Here is a 21,987-nt window from a genome sequence, read left to right as displayed (position 1 = left end):
ATAAACAACACGCAGAACTGGAGCTTAATTATTGACCTGCTCACTCAGCAGCTGAGCCGAGTGCTCTCAAGGCTGCTCTCAGCACAGAGCTCAGGCAATCTGCCTGTGAGGGTTCTCCCCCACTCTGAAATTCAGCATCCAGTGCTTAAATTTAGGCTGGGACCCAGTTCTCCAAATTAGTACAGAGAGCAGCTGCAGTCAAGAAGCTTGCCTCAATGACTCCTCCAAAATCACATGATTTAAAGAAGTCAGACTTTGTTTTATCTGTTCTTAATCTAATCTACATCCGTCAGCATAAATTGTGAATTGGAAAATTAAGGTTACATGATGCAACTGACCCAGGCATTCTCTTTCAGGTGTGAAACCGAAGCCTTTTTACTGCTTAATACTAATTAATTGGAGCTAGAATTATTTTCCTAAGCTTTTTATTGCTGTTGCTCTCATCATAACCTTTCAATTTCACTAAAATTAATCTGAACAAAAAATCAGAAAAAAATTGCTGCTGTTTGGCAACGTAGAGGATTACTTATTTCTGTAGCTAGGAAAAGGACAGAAAACTAAGTCATCCAGTGAAAGAACCATGCACTAGCCATGATAGCAGAAAAAAATATTGTAAAATAAGCTATCCTTAACTTAATTTTTTCTGGGAGTTGGGATAGGCAGATTCATATTAGTTTTGAAAGTTATTTACCAGCAGCTGGCAAAAGTTTATCCCAACACAAAAACTCTGGTATCTTACTTGTTAATCTCCCAAGCTACTTTCTGGAACAGAAGACCAGAGGTGAAATATTTGTATCATTTAAAATCCCACTAACAAGGACAAAGTGTAAGTAACATTTTCCCATGCACACATGGAGTTCCATCACAAGGAAAGTATTCATTTCTTCACATAAATAAGCTTCAGGGAAGACACGCAGAGTGCTGCAATTAACAGCCCTTTAAGGAAACTGCTGGTGAAGTTAAGTTTACCCACAGAATCCGTTGCAGGCTCACAACAAACAAAAGCTATGGAAAAAATACTGGGATGCTCTGAATTTACTCTCCAGCAGAAATGAAAAATAAAAATCAAGCCACTTTTGCATGTTGACTTATTTCATACTAGTTACCTTCCCAAGGGCTCCGTTTCTTTTCAGTTTAATAGCCATAATGTACCACAGGTGCTGAGGGTAAAGAAATCCTTTCAGTAACCTAGCAATACAACAACATGTTTATAGCAAAAGTAAGTGAGACTGAGAGATTTGTTTAATATATTAAAATAATTTTTTTAGTGAGAGCACCCCACAACTAAACTGTGATAGCTCTAGCAGCCCTCAGAAACATCAGATATTCCTGGCACTGCAGTTCAAACTCCCTTGGAGATCATGGCTGTTCCCTAGTATTGCCTGCATGCCTGCTAACAATGGCCTCCAAAATACACTCTTTCCTCCCCAGACTTTGTGTAAGCAGCTTTTGGGCCAGCTTGCACAACTAAGCAAGAATTCTTCTTCTCACTCTATGGACACCAGGAGAAAGTGAATTACAGTGCAGAACAAAGACAAAGCATTTCAACAGTCTGAATTAAGGATTGCTGCTCCCATAAAGAGGGAAGGTTTTCTTAGATCAGGTTGAGAAGACCTGGCTTTACAACTAGTCAAAAAAAATTAAGGATAAACTAATATCTAAATCTGCTACGATGAAATACATACTCGAAAGAATAACAAGTGCATTAAAAAGATTTTGAAGAGAAAAGAATTTCCTTATGTTCCTTAGGCTCTCAGCTAGTTTCTGAGGTCAGTTCAATGCCCAGTAGAATGAGTGGGCTGGATAGCTTCTCCGCTTTAAGGATTCCTCCTTTTTCATTTTACCTGCCTGTTCTTCCTTACAACTTGGCACTGAGAAGCCAGGACCTTCAGAGGTTCACATACTGTTTCTTTCTCCCCACCCCATGTTATTTTTCTACTGTCTGCCTTTGTTGCTACAGAATTCAAGCTGCCTTCTCTGGCTTCTAGCCACCCCAGAACACAGTGGTGCAGCTGTAGGAATGGCATCTTTTGGGAAGTAGTAGTGATATGTCTGGAGTGATCGTGCTCGTCAGATTTTCCACTTACAGCCTGCCTTCAAGTGTAAACTTAACAAAATATTGATAATGAAGATGAGGTACAGGCCCTACCTTACCTCTCAATACATTTTGGGGAATCATGTCACAAGCAGATTTTTATGTTCTGGTAACCCTTTCCATGGAAGAAGTAAGAAAACTCCCTGTTACATTATCTTGCCGGGCACTTCATGCTTAATTTTAAAAGATGGATAATGTTTCCATGGAGAATATCTGCACTGCCCTGAGCTGATGAGAGCAATTCCCCCAGTGCCACCATCTGTGGACTGAAATATGCACAGATGCACTGTAACATGGGGATTGCAAAAACAGCTGGTATCTACCTTGCTACTGGACATCAGCACTGTCTGCCACTTTTCCTTATTTGAGCAGCTCTTTCTCCTTTCCTTCTCTCCATAATTAATGCATACACGCCACTGACACAAGAATTTCAGTCTCCTTTGTTTGAGAAATATGCATGTGTAGACCACACACACCTATGCCCATCTAAGTATTCAAGCTCAAAAACCCGAGTGAAAGGTATATATAATAAAGCCCTAACTATACATATTTTTCAGAATTATTTACTTTATTTAAAAAGATCAGCCTTGTAGGAATTTTATATGAGTTTTGAACAATTGAAATGTTTATTTTTCTTATAATTCTGGACTCGAAACTACAATCACAGTGCCACTGCCATCAAAAACCTCTGTCTGTGAAGTGGGTCATGTATCCCATCCCACCCTGTGTTCTGACACAAGCAATCTGAAGTACAATTCAGTGTCTACTTTTGACTGAAGAAATGCCATGATTTCAGAAGCAGATACTTTCAGGCAACTTCAAAATGTGATCCCACTTATATGTGACTCACATGAACACAGTGTCCCCGAGGTTAGCCAAGAAAATTACACCAAAATTATAAGAAAAAAAAAATTACAAGAAAATTACTAAAAGTGATTGAAGGAGTGGAAGGATGTAAGGCCACACTAGTAATAAGTCACTGTTTAACAGTGCTGTGTTCATTATCAAGGACTGCAGTTGCTTCAACTTAAGTCATGTTTTAGATGCGTTTCCTACAAGACGTGCCATTGTAACCAAAGCAGCCAGAGGCCTGAAATTATCACAGAAGTTTCTCTTAGCTCCAAATCCAGGTAGAGGATGATAGGCTTTTTCTACTGTTACACAGGCAAAAGTAGAGTTACTCTGTGGGGTGAACCAAGGAATTTGGAAAGGGTAGTGGGATCTCTGAGGAAACTTGAAAACAAAATCCAAACAAGTCAGCCAGAGCTCCTCCAATACCTCCTGCAGCCACCCAGTTGTGTGTACTGAAACTGAGCTCTCCACTATGCGGCTTCTGTTGTCATGCTGTATGTGGGGCACGGCAGCTAAATACTTGTACTTATTTCTCTTTTCTGATGATACTAGCTGGCTACCAATTGGCGTTACACTGATTATTAATGCAGTGCAGAAGCAAAATAGAAATAAAACACATTTACTGTGATTCCTGCAATTCGTATTTGGCTTACAGTTTGATTTCAGTGAAACACATTTCCCAGCTATGCAGAATTCCATCAAACAATGCAATTAATGTCTGTCACATAGCTCAGGAACCATGACCTGATGATATCATCGAATAACCTCTCACTGACATCAATAAGATCATAATTTCCTCTTCCAGAAGTGATGTAACATGTTAAAAAGCACGGATGCTTTCAGTAACATTAACAAGCAAGGAAGTTTCTCCATATCCATATGCTACTCATCTCCATCATCCTCAAGGCCACAGGGGTGGAAACTTTGCATATTTGCTTTCATTGTAACCTGTGCACATATAAATGAATAAGCCCAAACCCATTTGTTGCCTAGCCTAAAAAAAGATGTGGTTCTGTTTGCAAGGTCGTTACATGCTACATCACATCTCAGTGTATGAGACTTTTTCTACATCAAGTGCTGACCAGTTTTAGTTTATTAGGGATAAAAAAAAAAAAAAAAAGAACCCAAAAAACTATAAAAATGCAAATTTCAACCATCAACTGCAGAACTCATGAGTGGACCTTTGTAAGGGGATATCTCCAAATTTTTATACTCAGTTCTTAAAAATGGCACTTATACATAATTACATCCTTGGGAAAAGAGAGTGCAAATATAAAGGAAAATTGGCAAGCCAGTAAGTGCATTGCCCTTGTCTGTCCTTCCCTAGGAGAATTAGGCTAGGACATTCTGATACATAAAGGAAGTTATAGGAGCATTTAATGGTTCAGTTAAAGTTCTATGCCTCATAGATATGCATTGGAAGACCACATCAAATCACTGGCACAATGTAAATACTGTTATAGACTATCATTGAAACAAGCTATACGCCACTGTGCCATTAGAGCACTAGCCAAAGTGCAGCTGCTTTCTCAAGGAGTCGCTGAAATATATGCATACATTTATGACATTCCTAGTCAACCAACCAAGAAGGGGAGCTCTGAAGAAACATCATTTTATTTTTCAGTTATAATTTTGCTGACATTTTGAAAATTGTATGTTAAAAATAAATAAGGCACAACAGCAATTGGACAAGATACTTCAAAGACACAAAATTGTAAGACTCATTATCTTTTGAAGGAAGGTCCTATTAAACGTATTAACTGTACAACTGTACAATAGCTGTTATTGAAATTGGTAGAAACTGCAGCACAGAAGGGATATGCATGGCAGACGTGAATTTAGAGCCCTATATAGAACTTAGAAAGAAACAAGATCCCTGAGAAAGAACAAGAATTTTTTTGTCATTGCCAACAAGTCATGAGTGACATAAAACAGCAAGATTTTTATAGTAGAATTAGATATGTTTTAATCAACAGACATGAAACTCAAAGCTGTTCTTAGTCAATAAAAAGCCATTTTAAAAAGCTACACTTTTCTAAAACACTTTGAAAAACTAAACCAGGGGTTGTTTGAATCATCCACAGTGTATCTGTAACATAATTCTTCCCTGTAGAAATACTCTAAATGTATTTCCAATGACAAATATATCTCTAGCTTAGAATATTAAGCCTATATTTTCAAAATGTACTAGCATTACTAGCACCTTCTAATATTTCAAGGCAACAAGAGTTTCAGAGATGTAGATACGTATGCTTCTGTAAAACTGTTTCCTTCAAGACGTCCTACATGGACATCTCAAAAATGACACATTTTAAAAGTTTAGATATAAATTTAGGAAGTTCATGAGACGTCCAGACACAAGAACACTTAACAATAAGGGTAGCCACTGAGCAAGTTGTTCCAGTGCACATTTCTAACAAGCAACAAGGCTGAAGTGGCAGCATCAACTCTAAGAATCAAGAGATTGTTTCACCATCAAAAACTTCTGAATCATGGCTTCTGCCTCCAGTTACAGGAAGAAGAATACCTAAGTTATGAGGCTGGAGTTGGTAATAACATGTAGTTAGTACTCTCACTGACTTTTAAAATGTCATGGTGGTCAGCTGAAGTCCCTGGTGACTGGAAAAAAAGGCAATGTTGCACCCATTTTTAAGAAAGGTATAAAGGACGACCAAGAGAACCCACCTGTCAGTCTCATCTGTGTGCCAGAAAAGATCATGGAACAGATTCTCCTGGAAGCTACACTAAGGCACATAGAAGACAGGGAACTGAAACAGAACAACCAGCTACAGAACAACCAGCATGGCTTCACCAAGGGCAAGTCCTACTTGACCAACCTAGTGGCCTTCTATGATGGTCTAATGGTATCAATGGACAAGGGAAGAGCCACTGATGTCATCTATCTGGACTTCAGTAAGGCCTTTGGCAGTGTCACCTGTAACATCTTTATATTTAAATTGGAAAGATATGAATTTGTTGGGTGAACCATTTGATGGACAAAGAACTGGCTGCAGGATCGAACTCAGAGAGTGGTGGTCAATGGCCCCATGTATGGATGGGAGACCAGTGATGAATGCTGTCTCCCATGTGTCAGTGCTACAACTGATACTCTAATACCTTCATCAGTGACATCGACAGTGGGGTCAAGTGCACCCTCTGCAAGTTTGCAGATGACACCAAGCTGTGGGGTACAATCAACATGCCCAAGGGACAGGATGCCATCCAGAGGGACCTAGGCAGTCTTGAGCAGTGGGCCCAGGAAAACCTCATGAGATTCAACAAAGTACAAGGTCTTGCACCTAGGTCATAGCAACCCCTGCTATCAGTGTAAGCTGGGGGATGTAGGAATTGAGCACAGCCCTGCTGAAAAGGACTTGGGGGTAGTTGTGGATAGCAAGCTGGACATGAGCCAGCAATGTGCCCTCAGCCCAGAAAGCCAACTGTATCCTGGGCTGCATCAAAAGAAGTGTGGCCAGCAGGGGAGGGGAGGTGATCCTGCCCCTCTACTCTGTGTTGGTGATGCCTCACCTGCAGTACTGCATCCAGATGTGGAGTCCTCAGTACGAGAGAGACAAAGACCTGTTGGAGGTCAGAAGGGGACAGATTCTTTAGTAGGGTCTGTTGCAATAGGAAAAGTGGAAATTGTTTCAAACTAAAAGAGGGGAGATATAGGTTGGATATGAGAAAAAAGTATTTTGTGATAATGGTAGCAAAACCCTGGGACAAATTGCCCCAGAAAGGTGATGAATGCCCTGTCCTTGGAGATGTTCAAGGTCAGGCTGGACGGGGCTCTGAGCAAACTGATCTAGCTGTAGATGTCCCTGTTCATTGCAGAGGAGTTGTACTAATGCCCTTTATAGGTCCCTTCAACTTTAATGATTCTACGTTGTTGCTATGGTCTCTGTTCTCATTGTGGTTTAATGATCATATCCTGTCAGAAAGTTCCTTCCATAAGAAGTAAGTAACAACATTTACCTGAGAGACAGAATTTTATTTTTCTTAACTGACTCATATTGTATTTAAATTAAATATATTGCAAAAGAATCAGAGTATTTATGCAAAATGGCATTCTTCTGAAAATACCTATAGGTAGTTACTCACAATTTAAACAGAATATTTCAGTTCTTTCTTCATTATTATCTTGATCTCCAAGTTTTCCTTCTGAAAGCACAGTTAGTCCTTCAGCAGAATGGAGATGAACCCTAATTTATGGGTAGGCAGAAAAAAAATGCAGCTTTCTAAACATTATTTTAGGCTTCACATTTATATGAAATAATAGCCTTCTGCTTTTGGAATGTTCACTTCAGACAGCAATTTTATTGCAACTGATAGATTTTTCTCTAGAAATAGCCTACATAATTCAGAGATTTTTTTCCCCCAACTTCTGAATACTTTTTATTAATTGCAATATTTTTGAGTATGAGAACATCCATGAAATGCACATCTTTTGAACCTCTCCATCACTTTGTGATTCAGTAGCTTAAGCTGAAAGGATCTGCAGTACCAAACTAACAGCCTGTTATTTTTAAACCGATGGTAAGAATTCTCTCATCCTGATTCAATAGGCTCAGTAGGCTGAAAGTGTACACTTTATTATTACAGATCTCTAAAAACTTCAAAGCAAAAAGTCTGTTTAGAGCTTATTTCACTTTAGAAGTAATATTTGACTTTCCTTGAATAAGACTTAAGATATTTAAGTGAGGATTGCTATGGTGAAAATCTGACTTCAGCACTCATTCCCAGTTTAAAGTTTGAAGAAAAAAAGACTCACCATATTCCATAACTGCAATTTTGTTTTTTTTTAAGAGTGAAGTCTTATAGAAAAAAAAAATACTGATGACATTCTCTCTTACAAGTGTCCTATTCATCTATTTCAAGTGTGTACGTGCAGGCTGCAGAGTAACTGATTTTGCTAGGGAAATAGTGGACGTATTTCATCCCTTAACGCATTTTATTTGGTCCTGCATTTTTCTCATGGAAAATTAATCCTATGTTTATCCTCAGAAATACCTCTCTAGCAATGCCTTGAAAATGACTGCTTTTAACTATGATGCATGCTACCACTGTGCTCACAACTGGGAAAGTGGAATAAAAGATCATCACATCAAGGCTCATCTGCCTCCCATTAATTATGCTGCTTTCAGTGACAGCCACCTTCCACACTGTCAGAGGTGCGATGACTACAAGTCTCTCAAGGACAGCATAATCTGGGGACACGCAACCAAAGCATCAGTCACAGAAAACACTTATGGGCAGTGTGTAAGTAGTGCATGCCATACCAGAATAATATTGTAGAAGCAGAAAAATGTGCTATTACACTGAGGCAGGCTTATGATCTACTGACAGTTTTATGGAAAGGTTTACCTTCCGGATTGCAGCACGTAATTTAACACTCTAAACTATTGTCTCCAGCACAGGGAAAATGTGTTATTTTTAAGAGAAAGCCACAACAGTACATATGCAGATTGATTTATTTCCTGTCAGCTTCACATGTCTGCAGAGAGGGGCCGCTTTCCTCCCCACTGATTTTCCACAAATAAAACATTCTGAGCAACTGATGTTTGAGATCACTGTGCCAGACCCAAATACATGCCTCAAATATTTTTCAGCTTTTGCTCTGGAAAGCAATATCTGTAACGTTTCAGAAAACTGCCCACTTTTTAAATACAGCCTCCTGACTCACTCCCTCCTTTTGTGCTTGAATATACGTGATTTGGTGGAAAATATGTCCTGAATAAAATTACTGTTGCAGGACATACACTACAGAGGATTAAGGTGTTTAATAAACATTGCATTGTAAAGTTAGGTCAAAAGATCAGCCAGGTAAGCCTTACCTTCCCCCTCAAACTCAGAATAATTTTGTTGTCAGCCAGGGAATATCTGCTATGTGGCAATGATCAGTGCTTACCCCACTTCACTTTCTTCAGGGCCATAAACTTCAAGCCCCTAGTGCTGACCAGCAAAATATGGGGGTAAAAGAGGGAAACAGTTCTGAACCAGGGAAAATAAAAAACACTTATTCACTGCTTACATGGCCAACATTTCCCATATGAGACTCAAAAAGAGAGTGCTTGGATGAGGCAACAGTCTCAGGATACCTGCAGGTGCTGTGGGGAAGGACACTGCAGATATCTGGCCATGGGGCTGAATGCCCTGTCACTCTGGTGAAGAGAAAGCAAGAGATGGGTAGGGTCAGCCCATTGCCCTGAAAGGGCAGTGAGCCCGCTGAGTTCACCATCAGACCCATTAGTCTTCAGATAGTCACATCCTTGAGCAGATTTCCAAAGAGTTCAGGGGAAGAAACCCTGAAACAGGTAGATACTGTTGGTGAGTCTCCTAAGAAGTTATCTCAGTCTCCATAGTTTTGTATGTGACAAGTTTATACGCTTAATTAATTCCATCAACTGAGAATCCTATCCACAATAGTCCTGAATTTATCCCAAAAGGAAAACTTACATGAAGAAGAGAAAACATGACCTTCAGAAAGTCACAAGTTTAGGATGATCTTTTCATCACATTTTGCATAACATTTCATAAGTCTGAGATTTGCTTTCATTTATCTGAAGCCGAATTTGGTACCAGTACAAAAAAAGATAAAGGAAAATTTGGAAAAAGACAAATCAGTCACCCTGATACATCTCCTAATCATTATAAAGCTATTTTTTCTTTTCTTTTCACTTATTTCTATGTTCCCTCGTTCCAAAAAGGGAAATATTAAGATTGATATCTTAAAATTATCATCTTAGAATTCACGAGGCAAAATGGAAAAATAAGCACTTTCAACAAGGTGAATGAAACACTTCTTCAGAATAATTTTGGCAGAACTTCCTAGATTTAGTTCTCCATATGCCAACACACAATACACAAATATCTCTTTATCACATCTGTTTCCACTTGCTCATTTACAAAACAGCAGCGAATGAGAGAGGCCCGAAAAATCCTGTTGATAGCTATATGGACATTTCCTAACTGTCAGTGCATACTCCTACAGTAAGTTCGCCCAGACTTCCTCATCTCCTCAACAGCTTTAGCAAAGCTCCTTCAGCTAACATATGAACCCTCCCAAAGAACTAAAACCCATAACAGGAAAAAAGAATTACTCCAAATGGCCAAAATCTAACTACAATGAAAAGGCAATTCTCTGTTTTTTCTCTCTCATTTCTGCTCTGGGAGCACATATGGATTTAATAGTTCCTGAGGACAATATTGAGTTCTGAGTATACACAGGAAAACACTAATTCTCACAATATCTATTGGGAAAAATAAATATTCCTCTCTTGTACCCCAGGATCTCTGGATGAACATTCTTATGATTGTCTCCTCCCATTCCCTGGAAGATGGAAACACCAGCCTCCTTTCCTCAAGAGAATTTCTTCCAAACAATTCTGTAGCAGAGGTTCAGCCTGCCCTGAAGTTCATCCCTGGAATGGGATCAGAACCCGCACTGAAAGTGTGACAGGAATCCTGGGGAAGAAAGAAAGATTTGTGCCAAAGAGTTCCTTCCAACAACAGGCTGCTACTTCAGCAGTTCTCAGTGCAGTTTCACAGTACTGAGACAGGTCTCCTTTTCCCAGCAGCAGGACCTTGGGAAGGCTGTGTTTGCCTTCTCCATGGAGCATGGAGATGGGATGAAGTCTCGGTAAGGACCATGGACTGAAGCAAGAAGCAGGAACAGATGGGAAGCTAAGGGGGAAGCAACTGCTTCTCTTCAATCCAGACTTGTCATGGGTGGACGTGCTAACAGGCAGCTGTGCCTCAGACTGCATTTCAATACTGCTTTTCATCCAGATTGCAAACTCTACCTCCCATCATCTGTGACCAGCCACCTACACAAACCAACAGGCAAGTCCTGGCTCAAACTAATGTTTCCTTCTGTCACAGCTGTCATGAAAGAAGGTACATAAGCACAGAGAGGGCAGTAAGGGGCTTCTCCCAGGAGCAGTGCTAGGAAGTCAGGCAGAATCAAAGCAAAAGAGACTATGCTTTTGTACAAATGCAGATACCACACTGTAGTGTATAAACCAAAATACATTCCAGAGGATGCAGAAAACTGAAGGCAGGCAAAGCATGTTTTCCTTTTGAAATACAGTTTCCAAAGACAGAAAAAGTAAAACAAAATCCACTGCGATCTCACAATAATGGCTCCCCTTTACTTTTGGAAATACCAGGATAAATGTCAAAAGTTTTTCTACAGGGAACAGAAGTATAGGAAAGGATTCCCTCAAAAGGTTTAATTTAAAGCACCTATATCAGATACCTCCAAATCAACGGACAGAAGAGTGGTTCATCCAGAAGGCAGCAAAGATCAGCACAGTCAGCAGCTTCCTCTTGCCACTGTCCATATAGGCAGCCTGAAGAGAGCTGGGGCAAGACATGGTTGCAAGACACAAGGGTTTCCCAGCTTTCCTACATCAAGTGGGACATCCACATGGATACATCAGGATTTAGTTCATCACATCTATATCCTCAGGGAGGTTCAGAATAGGGTAAGTGTCATACTTAGCCCGACTGTACTCCTACTAAGCTGAAAGATCAAACGTTTTGATACTTGTTTCATCCAGAAACATCATTACAGCAAATAACAACAAGGAAAATCAAAACTATTTTCTACATCTATCACAACCAAGACTTTGGGTTTCTCAGTGGCAAGTTTGACATAAAATCTCACACTGGGTTTTTTGCTGGTGAAAATTCAAAGGCCCTTTCAGATAAATTTTGAAGTGAAGACTGTTACTGAATTTAATAATAAAAAAAAAAAGTCACTACAGTATCCCCTGTGTTATTTAATTCAATATTTATTTCAATTATTTTATATTTCTCCTACATTTTTAATGTTCCTGGACTACTCCAAAATTTTACATCATATTACAGAATTTGTCAGAGAAAGAGAGAAGTAATTTTGGTATGAGACTGAGAACTGCAACTTTTACGAGTATAGGAAGCAGTTCTGATCTATGGAATTACACATATTATATCAGCTCTTAAGCCATCAGTACTGGAATTATTCAGCATGGAAATTAACATTATTAAATTTTAGAAGCAACCTCTCCTTTGGTGACGAATGGAGCAATTCAACCCTTCCCCAGTGCTTTTGGCTTAGGTTTCATTGCTTGAAACAATTACACCCTTATTTAACTCAGTCCTTGATTTAAGTGAGTAGCTCACCTGTTCAATTAAACTTCTGTGGAAGCATTAGGGAGTTTGCACAGCTGACAGTGTTGTTCTGCACATTGTTTGCTCTCATTAGCAACCCTTAGGTCTAGAAACCACATGGAAGTAGAAGCTGAGCCTCAGGAGAAAAACACTGCAGCAAGAGGTAGCCTTAAAGCCAACTCCTCATCACCAACAGAGCAAATTCCGTTTCTGTGACAGAAATAGAAAAGCATTAGGGTTAGTGTTTAAAAGCCTTTAGACCTGAGCATATAAAAGCAAAATTCAGAATGCTCAGACAGTGTTCCTACCAGCAGGGTAACAATTATCTCACTTATAATTTCAGCAGAAAAATATTACTGTGTCAGGAGAGCAGTAATTTCTACCACGCATGAAACAGTCTTTAAATAAGTTTGAGTCCATTAACTCTAATAATATTTGCTTTACATAATAATAAACACAGGGAAAATATTTTCATCTTGTTGATGGGACAATTGTGTAACTATTTCTGTCCAACACACACTAAATGACACAAGACAGCAATTAGAATTTAGTCAGGTAAAAGGAAATTTGCCATTTGAAACCATCTCAACTTTAGTTTTCAGTGACAGCTATCCTGTCACCCCTGTCTGGCTCTGAAGAGGAATTATTTTACTATCTATCTGGAGGTTTGCAAGCTGAGCATGGCTATTTTCCTGTCTGGCACATCAAAGCTCCAGGCTACCAGGTAGTACTTATAAATGTACAGTGCACCAGGGATCGCCAGAGCAAATATTGTAAGTCTCTCTCCTTCTCTCTTTGTGCTCTTTCATTGACTTTCAGGGCTCAAGAGTGCTGCAGTGGGAGTTTATCCGTGCCTTCTTTTTGGCCTTTCCTTTTGCAACACTGACTGGGCTACAAAGGGGCAACTTGTCTGTAGCCACCATTGTACTCGGAAATAAACGGGTCAGACCTGGTGTATTTTGCAGAGCTCAAAGGATGCCTTTCTCTATTAACTGGAACACACATAGGGGAAAAAAAAAAAAAAAAAAGCTCTTGAGAGCTTGCTTTTAATGGATATTCACAAGTGAAAACAACTGCCCCTGTAATAGGAATAGAATCAAAAATACCAGAAAAAAATGCTCTTTCTACACTTACCTGAAGTTTTCTTCCCATTCTCTTTCATTTCACCTTTTTCCTAAAATATATACATATAAATGCTAAATATGATAGATACCACCATACTCCATACAGGAGTTATCCTCTACAAAGACAGCAGTAATGTGGTTTTGCCACAAAAGTTTGCTAGTCACCGGTATTTCCATGCCTGATGCATATGGAATCATGTGACAATAATTAACTCCATGCTGGCAGAGCTTATTTGCAAAGTCTGTTCTGTACAGTATATGTGATACTTTCTTGTTGGGGCTGGGGAGGAGGACGGGAAATCTCTAATCTTCTATTAAAGAAGAAAGTATTGCATAATACAGGGGTTACGGATGATCTCTGTGTGAGATCCAATTTACCCTGCCAATATCTCTGGCTTGCGTGGTATACTGGAGGTTATAATGCTGCTTGAACCATAGGAATTGTCATGAGCCAACGAACTGTTCAACTTCTGACCCTGGTGGGCAGTTTCTGTTTCAGTAAAAGGAAGGTCCTTCTCCAGAGACTGATCACAAATAAATGAACGTGAGGGAGAAATCCTTTTCATGCAGAGACCTGCCCATAACTTAAGAGTGGGAGTTTTAATCGAATTTCCAAAGTCTTGGCCTTTTTTCCTAAACCAAAATGAATGAAATGTTGCATTTATCTTTCTGTCTGTCTTCATCAATTAACAGCTTACTCTGCTTGAATTCATAAAAATGTAAAATTCTGTGAAGTTGAATTCCACTATGTGTAGAGAGAAGTATGGAAATTGAAGAGGTAACATGGCAAACAGTGCGATTACATTTCTCCTTTCGATCAGCTTGCTTGATTTATGACAATTGGCCTCATAGAAATAAATTAAATAATTCTCAGGAAGAGTAGGAAGATCAATTCAAAGAGAGGTAGTAAGGATAGTCAACAAGATTAGTCTCTGGATTGCTTTCAGTGTTAGAATTTCAATTTCACATTGCTTAACTTCTTCCATTTGGTTTTCTTAGCCTTGATAATACGTTGCTTAGATTTATATACATAATAACAGTTAACTCTTCTACTCCCATGGTATTTTAATGATGTAGAAAGTTTGGATTGTCATTATACATTTAAGACCCACTGGAGGCTAAGGCTGATTCATAGCATCAGCATAGGAAATGGCTCATTTTCTCAGTGGCACTAATGGTTTAATCATTCCTGCTATTCCCTGAGCACTTTTATATTCTTTGAACTTTCTTTGAAGACAAGGTTTTATACTGTTCTCTGATCTGGGTTATTTATATCCCCCTCATCCTTTATTTCTAAGCAGATCTCCTACTGTACTTGAACACCAGGGAATATTTACTGAATAGCATTACAGTCCCAATATTGGAAATACAGTGATGCTAATGACATAAGATAGGATTATAATAGGCATTAAAAAAAAATGGAACTCTAATCACATTTGTGAGAATTCCCATATGGAGCAGTAGATGAATTGAAAAGTGTCAAGTCCTATGAACAGAGTTTGACAGTGATACATAGCCTCAGGAACACGGAATTTCACCATAATACATTAACTCACCTACCCACCTACAAGAAACAAGATTGATAGGGATATCTATAACACAGATTCTCTCTCAGGAGCCTTTCAGGAAGGCTAGAAAAGGAAAAACTTGCAGGAAAACACTAGGAATAGAATCATCTCAAATTTAGCCAAACAAAAGTTAGGCATCTAACCTAACCAAATTGTCTAGACTTTGCTTCAACATCATGCACTAGAAGCTTCTAAAGGGTAATTAATCTCATGCTAAGTAGGAGTCTAAGACATGTAAAAACAGTTATCCTCTGAAAGTGCTTGACATATGTTTGACTATACACAGAACCTCAAGGCTTAGCCTAGCTTATACAGCTACTGGGTAATGAATGCTAGACTCAGAGTCAAGCAGTACCTTCCATACTCTGTCCTATTGAGTAGCAATGTCAGTAGAGGATCAGTTGGACTCATTTATATTTGTTGCTGGCTATAGTTACCTCTTCTAGCTCAAGGTTAGAGCTTTGTGCCTCTCAATCTAGGAGTTCAGATGTGCACATTTTAATAATAATTCCAATGGGGGGTGGGAGGAAGACAGTTTTCTTTTGTACAATATTCCAGAGTATGAAACTGAACAATAGGTACTGAAGATCACCAGAGTTTGGAAACTTTTCATCTCTAAACAGAGATTGAAAGAAAAGGAAAGAACATGTTCAATGTCAGTTTCCATTGCTGTAAGCATTTCTGATCAAAACACTCAAACTCCACTGTAATTTGTTGTGAAGTTTTTGATCAAGGACAACACTCTGTCCTAGAGAAACAGTATGCAATAATGATACAAAAGCATTACTGATGATTATAGTTTTAGAATTCCTGAATTTGTGTTTAAATTAGCATATTCTGCCCTCTCCACTTCCCCACCAGCTGACAGGTATTTTTGGTTTTTTTTGTTTTCTAAGTCTTTGTGATTTATGTCCACATCGCTTGAATCTTCCTTACTTGAGTTATGAGTCATATTTGAATGATAAGCCAGTCAGATTCCACTTTAAACAGTCATTTAGGCAACCTATGAATACAGAAAAGGAGAACAGTGAAAAGACGCAAATTTGCATAGCTTTTAGTCAAAAAGCACACACCTCACTGTTGCACTATTTGACAGCATAAACTCGGCCAGGAACTGAAATGGTGCAGGGGTATGTCCAAACTTACATCCCCCTTGGTAAACTGAACAATGCGAATGAATTATTCTGTACTCCTTTCTCCAATGGTCTACACCTGGAGAATGATTTAGGGCAAGATTTTGGCCATTGCCAAGATATTCTCTTCCAAGCAGTTACTGGGCATGGAGCAGGAATCACCACCAACCAAAGTGGGGAGACAGTTTCCAGTGGGGAAACTGCAGGCATCCTAACTGGGAGATAGCTATTCTGTGCTAGCTGGTCTGAGAATAAGAGTGCCATCAAGATGTCTTAAAAAGTTATAGCCTGAGGTTCCCCTTCATACAGCAGCTGGGTGGGAGCAAAACACCAGCAAGAGATGAGCTTCCTAGGAAGCCATTCCCAGCACTTCAAACTGCTTTACAGGGAAGGAACTGAGAAGCCCTGTGCTCCCAGAAGGGTTCACAGGGCACTTATGTCCCACACACACTGCTAGCGAGGCAGAACTGTGCAATGACTGAGGTGGGGGTAGGACAGATGGGATAAGATAGTGGGAAATGCACCGGTGGTAGCAGCCTGTCCATTCTCCATACAACGCTGATACACCCAGGCTATTTGGGGTCACCCTCAACATCTTCAAGGGGTCTGTTCAAGCTCTCTAATTAGGGGTGAATTCTAACCTGCTCAATCTGAGTGAATCTGAGTATTGCTGAAATCTCTTTCCTTCCTAGAAGATACAGTACTTTTGGCTAATTTATATCTTCCTACTTATTCACAACAAAACTTGTACTTCCCAGTAGGAAATAATGGCAGAAGTAGCTTTAAACGTACACTTGTAATGTCTGCATCTGACAAAGCCAATTTACTTTCCAATGAGCCCAAATACAAAAAGAACTAATTCACTGTCATATAATAATCTTTTGAGTGCATCAATAACATCCATTGGCACAGAAAAAAACTTGAGTCTCTAGTTAATGTATAACCTTTCAGGCAGAAATATAATTTCCAAAGATGTGAAAGAGATGATGTCTGACAGGGTGATAAAAGTTTACAGGAGTCATCATCTTAAATGTATCTAACATGCATATAGATGACACCAGTGATTCAATAGCACTGATTCTCCAACATTATCACCATTTAATACTTTAAAGATAACTTCAGTCATTCTTTAGAAAGAATCCGAAGGCCAGAACTGGACATAAATACTAATGCTACATCTTCCTTGTGGTTAAATGATTCCCTGTTTACATGGTACGAAATTTCCCACATTATAAGATGAATGAAGCAATCAACATGGTTTGCTTTCAGAAAACTCTTGGACGCTTCAAAGCCTTAAAAAAAAAAAAAATTACATATATATATACTTATAATACACACTCACACACACACAAACCAACACAATAATAAACAAAAAACTAATAATCAAAATGTAGAAGTATTGGAGAAACAATTAAATCTGCTTATTAGTACTACTCTAGACAGAGTTATTTTCCTCATCTTATTTTATCCATGGGCAGTGCTCTTCTCAAGTAACCTGCAACAGAAATTTTCTATAGGCAGTTTCTTGCACACATATGACTTTTTTCTGTAAATATTTCTCTAGGACAATCCCTACAGCAGGTCACACATTTAGGTGTCCAGAGAGGTCATGAATATCTCAAGAAGACTCCACAACCTATCTAGGCAGCCTGCTCCAGCTCTGTCACTCTGTCAGTGAAGAAGTTCTTTTCATACTAATGCAAGAACTTTCTGTGTTCCAGTTTCTGCCCATTGCCCCTTGTTCTGCTGTTGTTCACCACCAAAAATAGTCCACCCCCACTGACATAACTCCCATACTTTAGATACTTCTAAACAGTGATGAGATCTCCTCTTAGTTTTGTCTCCTCCACACTGAAGAGTTCCAGGTCTCTCAGCCTTTCGTCATACAGGAGATGCTCCAGGCCCTTAATCACCTTTGCCATCCTCCACTGGAATCTCTCCAGAAGTTCCCTGTCTTTCTTGAAGAGGGGAGCCCAGAAGTGGACACAGCGCTCCAGAGGTGACCTCACCAGGGCAAAGTAGAGAGAGAGAATCACCTCCCTTGACCTGCTGGCCATCTTCTTTTTAATGCATCCCAGGATGCCATTGGTCTTCTTGGCCATGAGGGCACACTGCTGGCTCACAGCCAACCTGCTATCCATCACGCCACTTCGAAGGACCCAGGTCCTTCTCTGCAGAGCTCCTCTCCAGCAGAGCAACACCTAACCTGTACTGATGTATGTCGTTATTCCTTCCCACATGCAAAACTCTACACTTGCTCTTGTTGAACCTCAAAAGAGTGAAATTATCTTGTCTTCTTTTTCATGTCTTCTGATATTGGCTTAACCTAAATGAGATTACACTAACAATAATCAGCTGAGCAGAAGTTCCATGCTCCCAAGGTGATATGACTGCCAGTCCAATCATCATGAGAAAATGAATGATAGCAAATCCACACAGAAAGAAATAACAAGAAAGTTCCAATCACATCTATTATATTAGGGAGGCATCTAACTGACAGAAAGTGTAGATGCCACCACTTCTAACAGCAATAAATCTTCTTTGTAGAGAAGAGAGAGCAACACATGTATGAGTCTCTTGACCTTGTTGAAAGTAACTCATTCTTTCCATCTGACTGTAGTACTGAATTTTAAATAGGCCACTTTAATTTTCCCCATATTGTAGGGCTGACTTTCTACTTGAAACAGCTACTCAGGGAAAACTGACAAGTCACAGTGAAGTCTAGAAGTCCATTTTGCAGATTAAAGGGCCACCAATTGTGGCCCTACAGTCAGTATGAAATAATGAGTTCTGCTCAACTTACTCTAACCTATGAAAACCTTTCAAAATGTTTGCTACGGAAGTAATTTGTTTCATCTTTTCACTCTAATTTGAGTTAGGCAGGACAAAATTTATTTGAAGAACTCGGTTTTGCCTATCTGTAAGGGCATTTCATCAAAGCCAATCCACAGATTCATAAATACAATCTTTAATTGCATATTGCTTGACATTCCACTATCTGTGTACTCATACAAATTTCAGTATACAATATCTGAACATTTTAGTAAAAGAATCTGTGTATGCACATATAAGCATTTGTAGTGCAGGAAGGGAAAGATGGGAGTTTCAGTTACCAAACATGCAGCACAGGGCAACGTTTACAAGAAGAATTAATAGCCATTTAAAATATAGACCACTTAATTCAATCAATTTTCTAAAGATTGGTTTGGTCCCTTTTCTGCCTCTGTTCTTAGTTCAATGTAACAAATTCCTCTGTGAAGATTTTCAGCCATCATGGAATACCAGACAGGATAGGATGCATATATTCCAGCAGAGATATTACCCTGAGAAGGGCTCAGCCTACGCAACAAATTGCTCAATCTTGTTCCCATTAAAACCTTTTGGAATAAAATTCTGTCCCTTTCATAAGTAAAAGGTACCTTTAATCTAAGTGTGCCAGGAGATAAAATGAACTCTAATGCAGCAACTGCAGGGAAATATTTTTCTTCCTATTGGCATCCTATTTACTGCTTAAGATATATGAACATTCAATAGAACATAGAACATAATTAAAGCAATCTCCTTGTATGGTGCATCCTCTCAGCTTCCAAGGGAGTGGAGTCCAGCCTTGTTGTGATGATTTAAAGGGAAAGTATTTTCAGATCTCATGCAGCTGAGAAAGATCATAGAATCATCACAGAATCATAAAATGGCCTGGGTTGAAAAGGACCTCAGAGGTCACCTAGTTTCAATCCCCTGCTATGGGCAGGCTTGCCAACCACTAGTCCAGGCTGCCCAGGGCCATATCCAGCCTTGCCTTAAGTGCCTCCAGAAACAGGGCACCTACAACCTCTCTGGGCAACCTGTTTCAGTGGGTCACCACCCTCTGAGTGAAAAAGTTCCTCCTAATATCTAACCTAAATCTCCCTTCTTAGTTTAAAACCATTCCCCCTTATCCTATCGCTATCCACCCTCATAAACAGTTGTTAACTGATAGATCTTAAATCTTATAGGAAGATCAGGACAGTGAAATACCAGCAGTACCCTACTTTTTCTACCCCATATCAGAAAATTTCAGATATTTCCATGACAAAATTACAGAGGATTCTCAAATTCTGCTTTGCTAGGAGATGAGTTGCTATTTATATTAGAGACATGTCAACTTTAGGCATGTTAGTAGATAATGAATTAATAGCTCTGATCATACTTAACAAAACACTACTAGGGCATCAAAATTAAAAGGATTACTCTTGCTCCTTATTATCAAAACCTAAACACTCTACAGATCCTCACAGCTAACATGACTCTCGCTATTTATATTACCTATACAAAAAGGGAGTGCACAACCAATACTCTTTCAGTATGTAGGCTGTGTCTATTAGCAACTAAACCTCTACTCCCCTGAACAGAATAAATGCAGTCAGATGCTAATTTACCGTAAAAGTCTTAATGATATTTGAAATCATAGATAAATGCACTGGAAAGATAACAATGGAAGCAGTCACAGTAAGAAAATATGCATAATAACAACATTAATATGTCAAATTATTTTAAATGCTGCCTATTAACATCTGTAATCTTTTGCTATCTGTTCGGAAGTATTCTGTTGTATTTCATTTTTCATCTTGTCTTTTCTCATTCAGTGCTTCTCAAAGGCTTGGTATCTCATCTCTTAGGGAAGTGATTTTTTTTTTTAAGAGGAAAAAAGTCTGTGTCCTTTAGTGCCCTTTAGCTAAATATCACTGTGTGTGTCTAAATCCTCTGCTGCAGTGAGGCCCAGCTATTTCAGGCAACTTTCTTTTTTTGTGTGTGTATGCTAAAATTGACTTAAAATTTATGAAGTTTGAATTTAATTGGGGCAATTTAAATCATACATGGGGTAAGAAGTACTGAAAGGTTATGAAGGGCAGGAGAGACCATTAAGTATCACTTTGTTCATGAAACTCTGCCTCAGAGAATAAGCATCTTTCCTGCCTTAGTTCTTAAATCACTAGAATAAATATCACACTGAAATTCATGATTTTTCTTTTCCCAGCACAACTTTATTATTGAAATAAATTCGGTGATTTGCACCATGAAATTCACCATCAATTATTTGTTCATTCCTCAGCCAGCCAAACACCAAGAAGCCTTTTCCAACTACCTGTGGTCCCTGAGCCATATCTGAAAACCTCCTTTAAATATCTTTACTCAATAAGAAATAGCGTGTGGGTAGCAGCATTCGATCAAATTGCCTTTCCTTCATGCAGGTGAAGAGAAACAGCTGTGAATATGGAAACAGTGTAGAAAGCTGCTTTGTTCAGAAACACAGTTTCAGAAGTAAAGATTTCACTGACTAGCTTAACATGAGCACATTACACACTTGTCACATATCACTGTCCACTAGCACTTCATGGCCAAAGGTTAAGAGATGCCACAAGGTTGAGTGGATTGGGGATGCATCAAAGCATGTTATTCAACTTCTAGTTTACCACAGGTAACATACATACAACAAAGAATGTTCAAAGGGAATATTACTTGCAGTTAGATGCTAGATCTTAAAACATGCGTATGTACACACACACATATAACATATCATTACACATTTAATAAGAGGTATACTTATTACATAAGAATTTTACTTGGATTTCTATTATTTTGATGTCCAACGTCTCAGAGCTTTGTGTACCATGTGAGAAGTACCACAGAAGTTCATACAGGATTGGATTATTAAAGTAAAAATGAGGGAAAACATAAGGAATATCATTCCAGATAATAGATGTCTTTAGTCTAATTTCACAGATTACAAGGTTGTCTGGTGAAGGCAGTAGCACTGTTGTAATAACTAATACATCCGCATAGTTATTTTGTACACCAAGACAGTACAGTTTCAAATTAGAACGCTCCAAAGATAGAATGGCAACATTATATGGATTGACCACTGGGTAATTAGTTTTGTAATTGTAAATGAGAAATAATCAACCAGACTTTTACAGGGCCCAAGAGGGATTTACTCCTTAGTCTGGACCCCTCATACAAGTTTATATATAGCCTTAGGAAAGATACAAAGTAAAATGATATCAAATGGAAAAAAATGATATCCA

Source organism: Gallus gallus, chromosome 2 (genome assembly GCF_016699485.2).
Source record: "Gallus gallus isolate bGalGal1 chromosome 2, bGalGal1.mat.broiler.GRCg7b, whole genome shotgun sequence".
NCBI lineage: Eukaryota > Metazoa > Chordata > Aves > Galliformes > Phasianidae > Gallus > Gallus gallus.
This window is presented reverse-complemented; position numbering follows the sequence as displayed.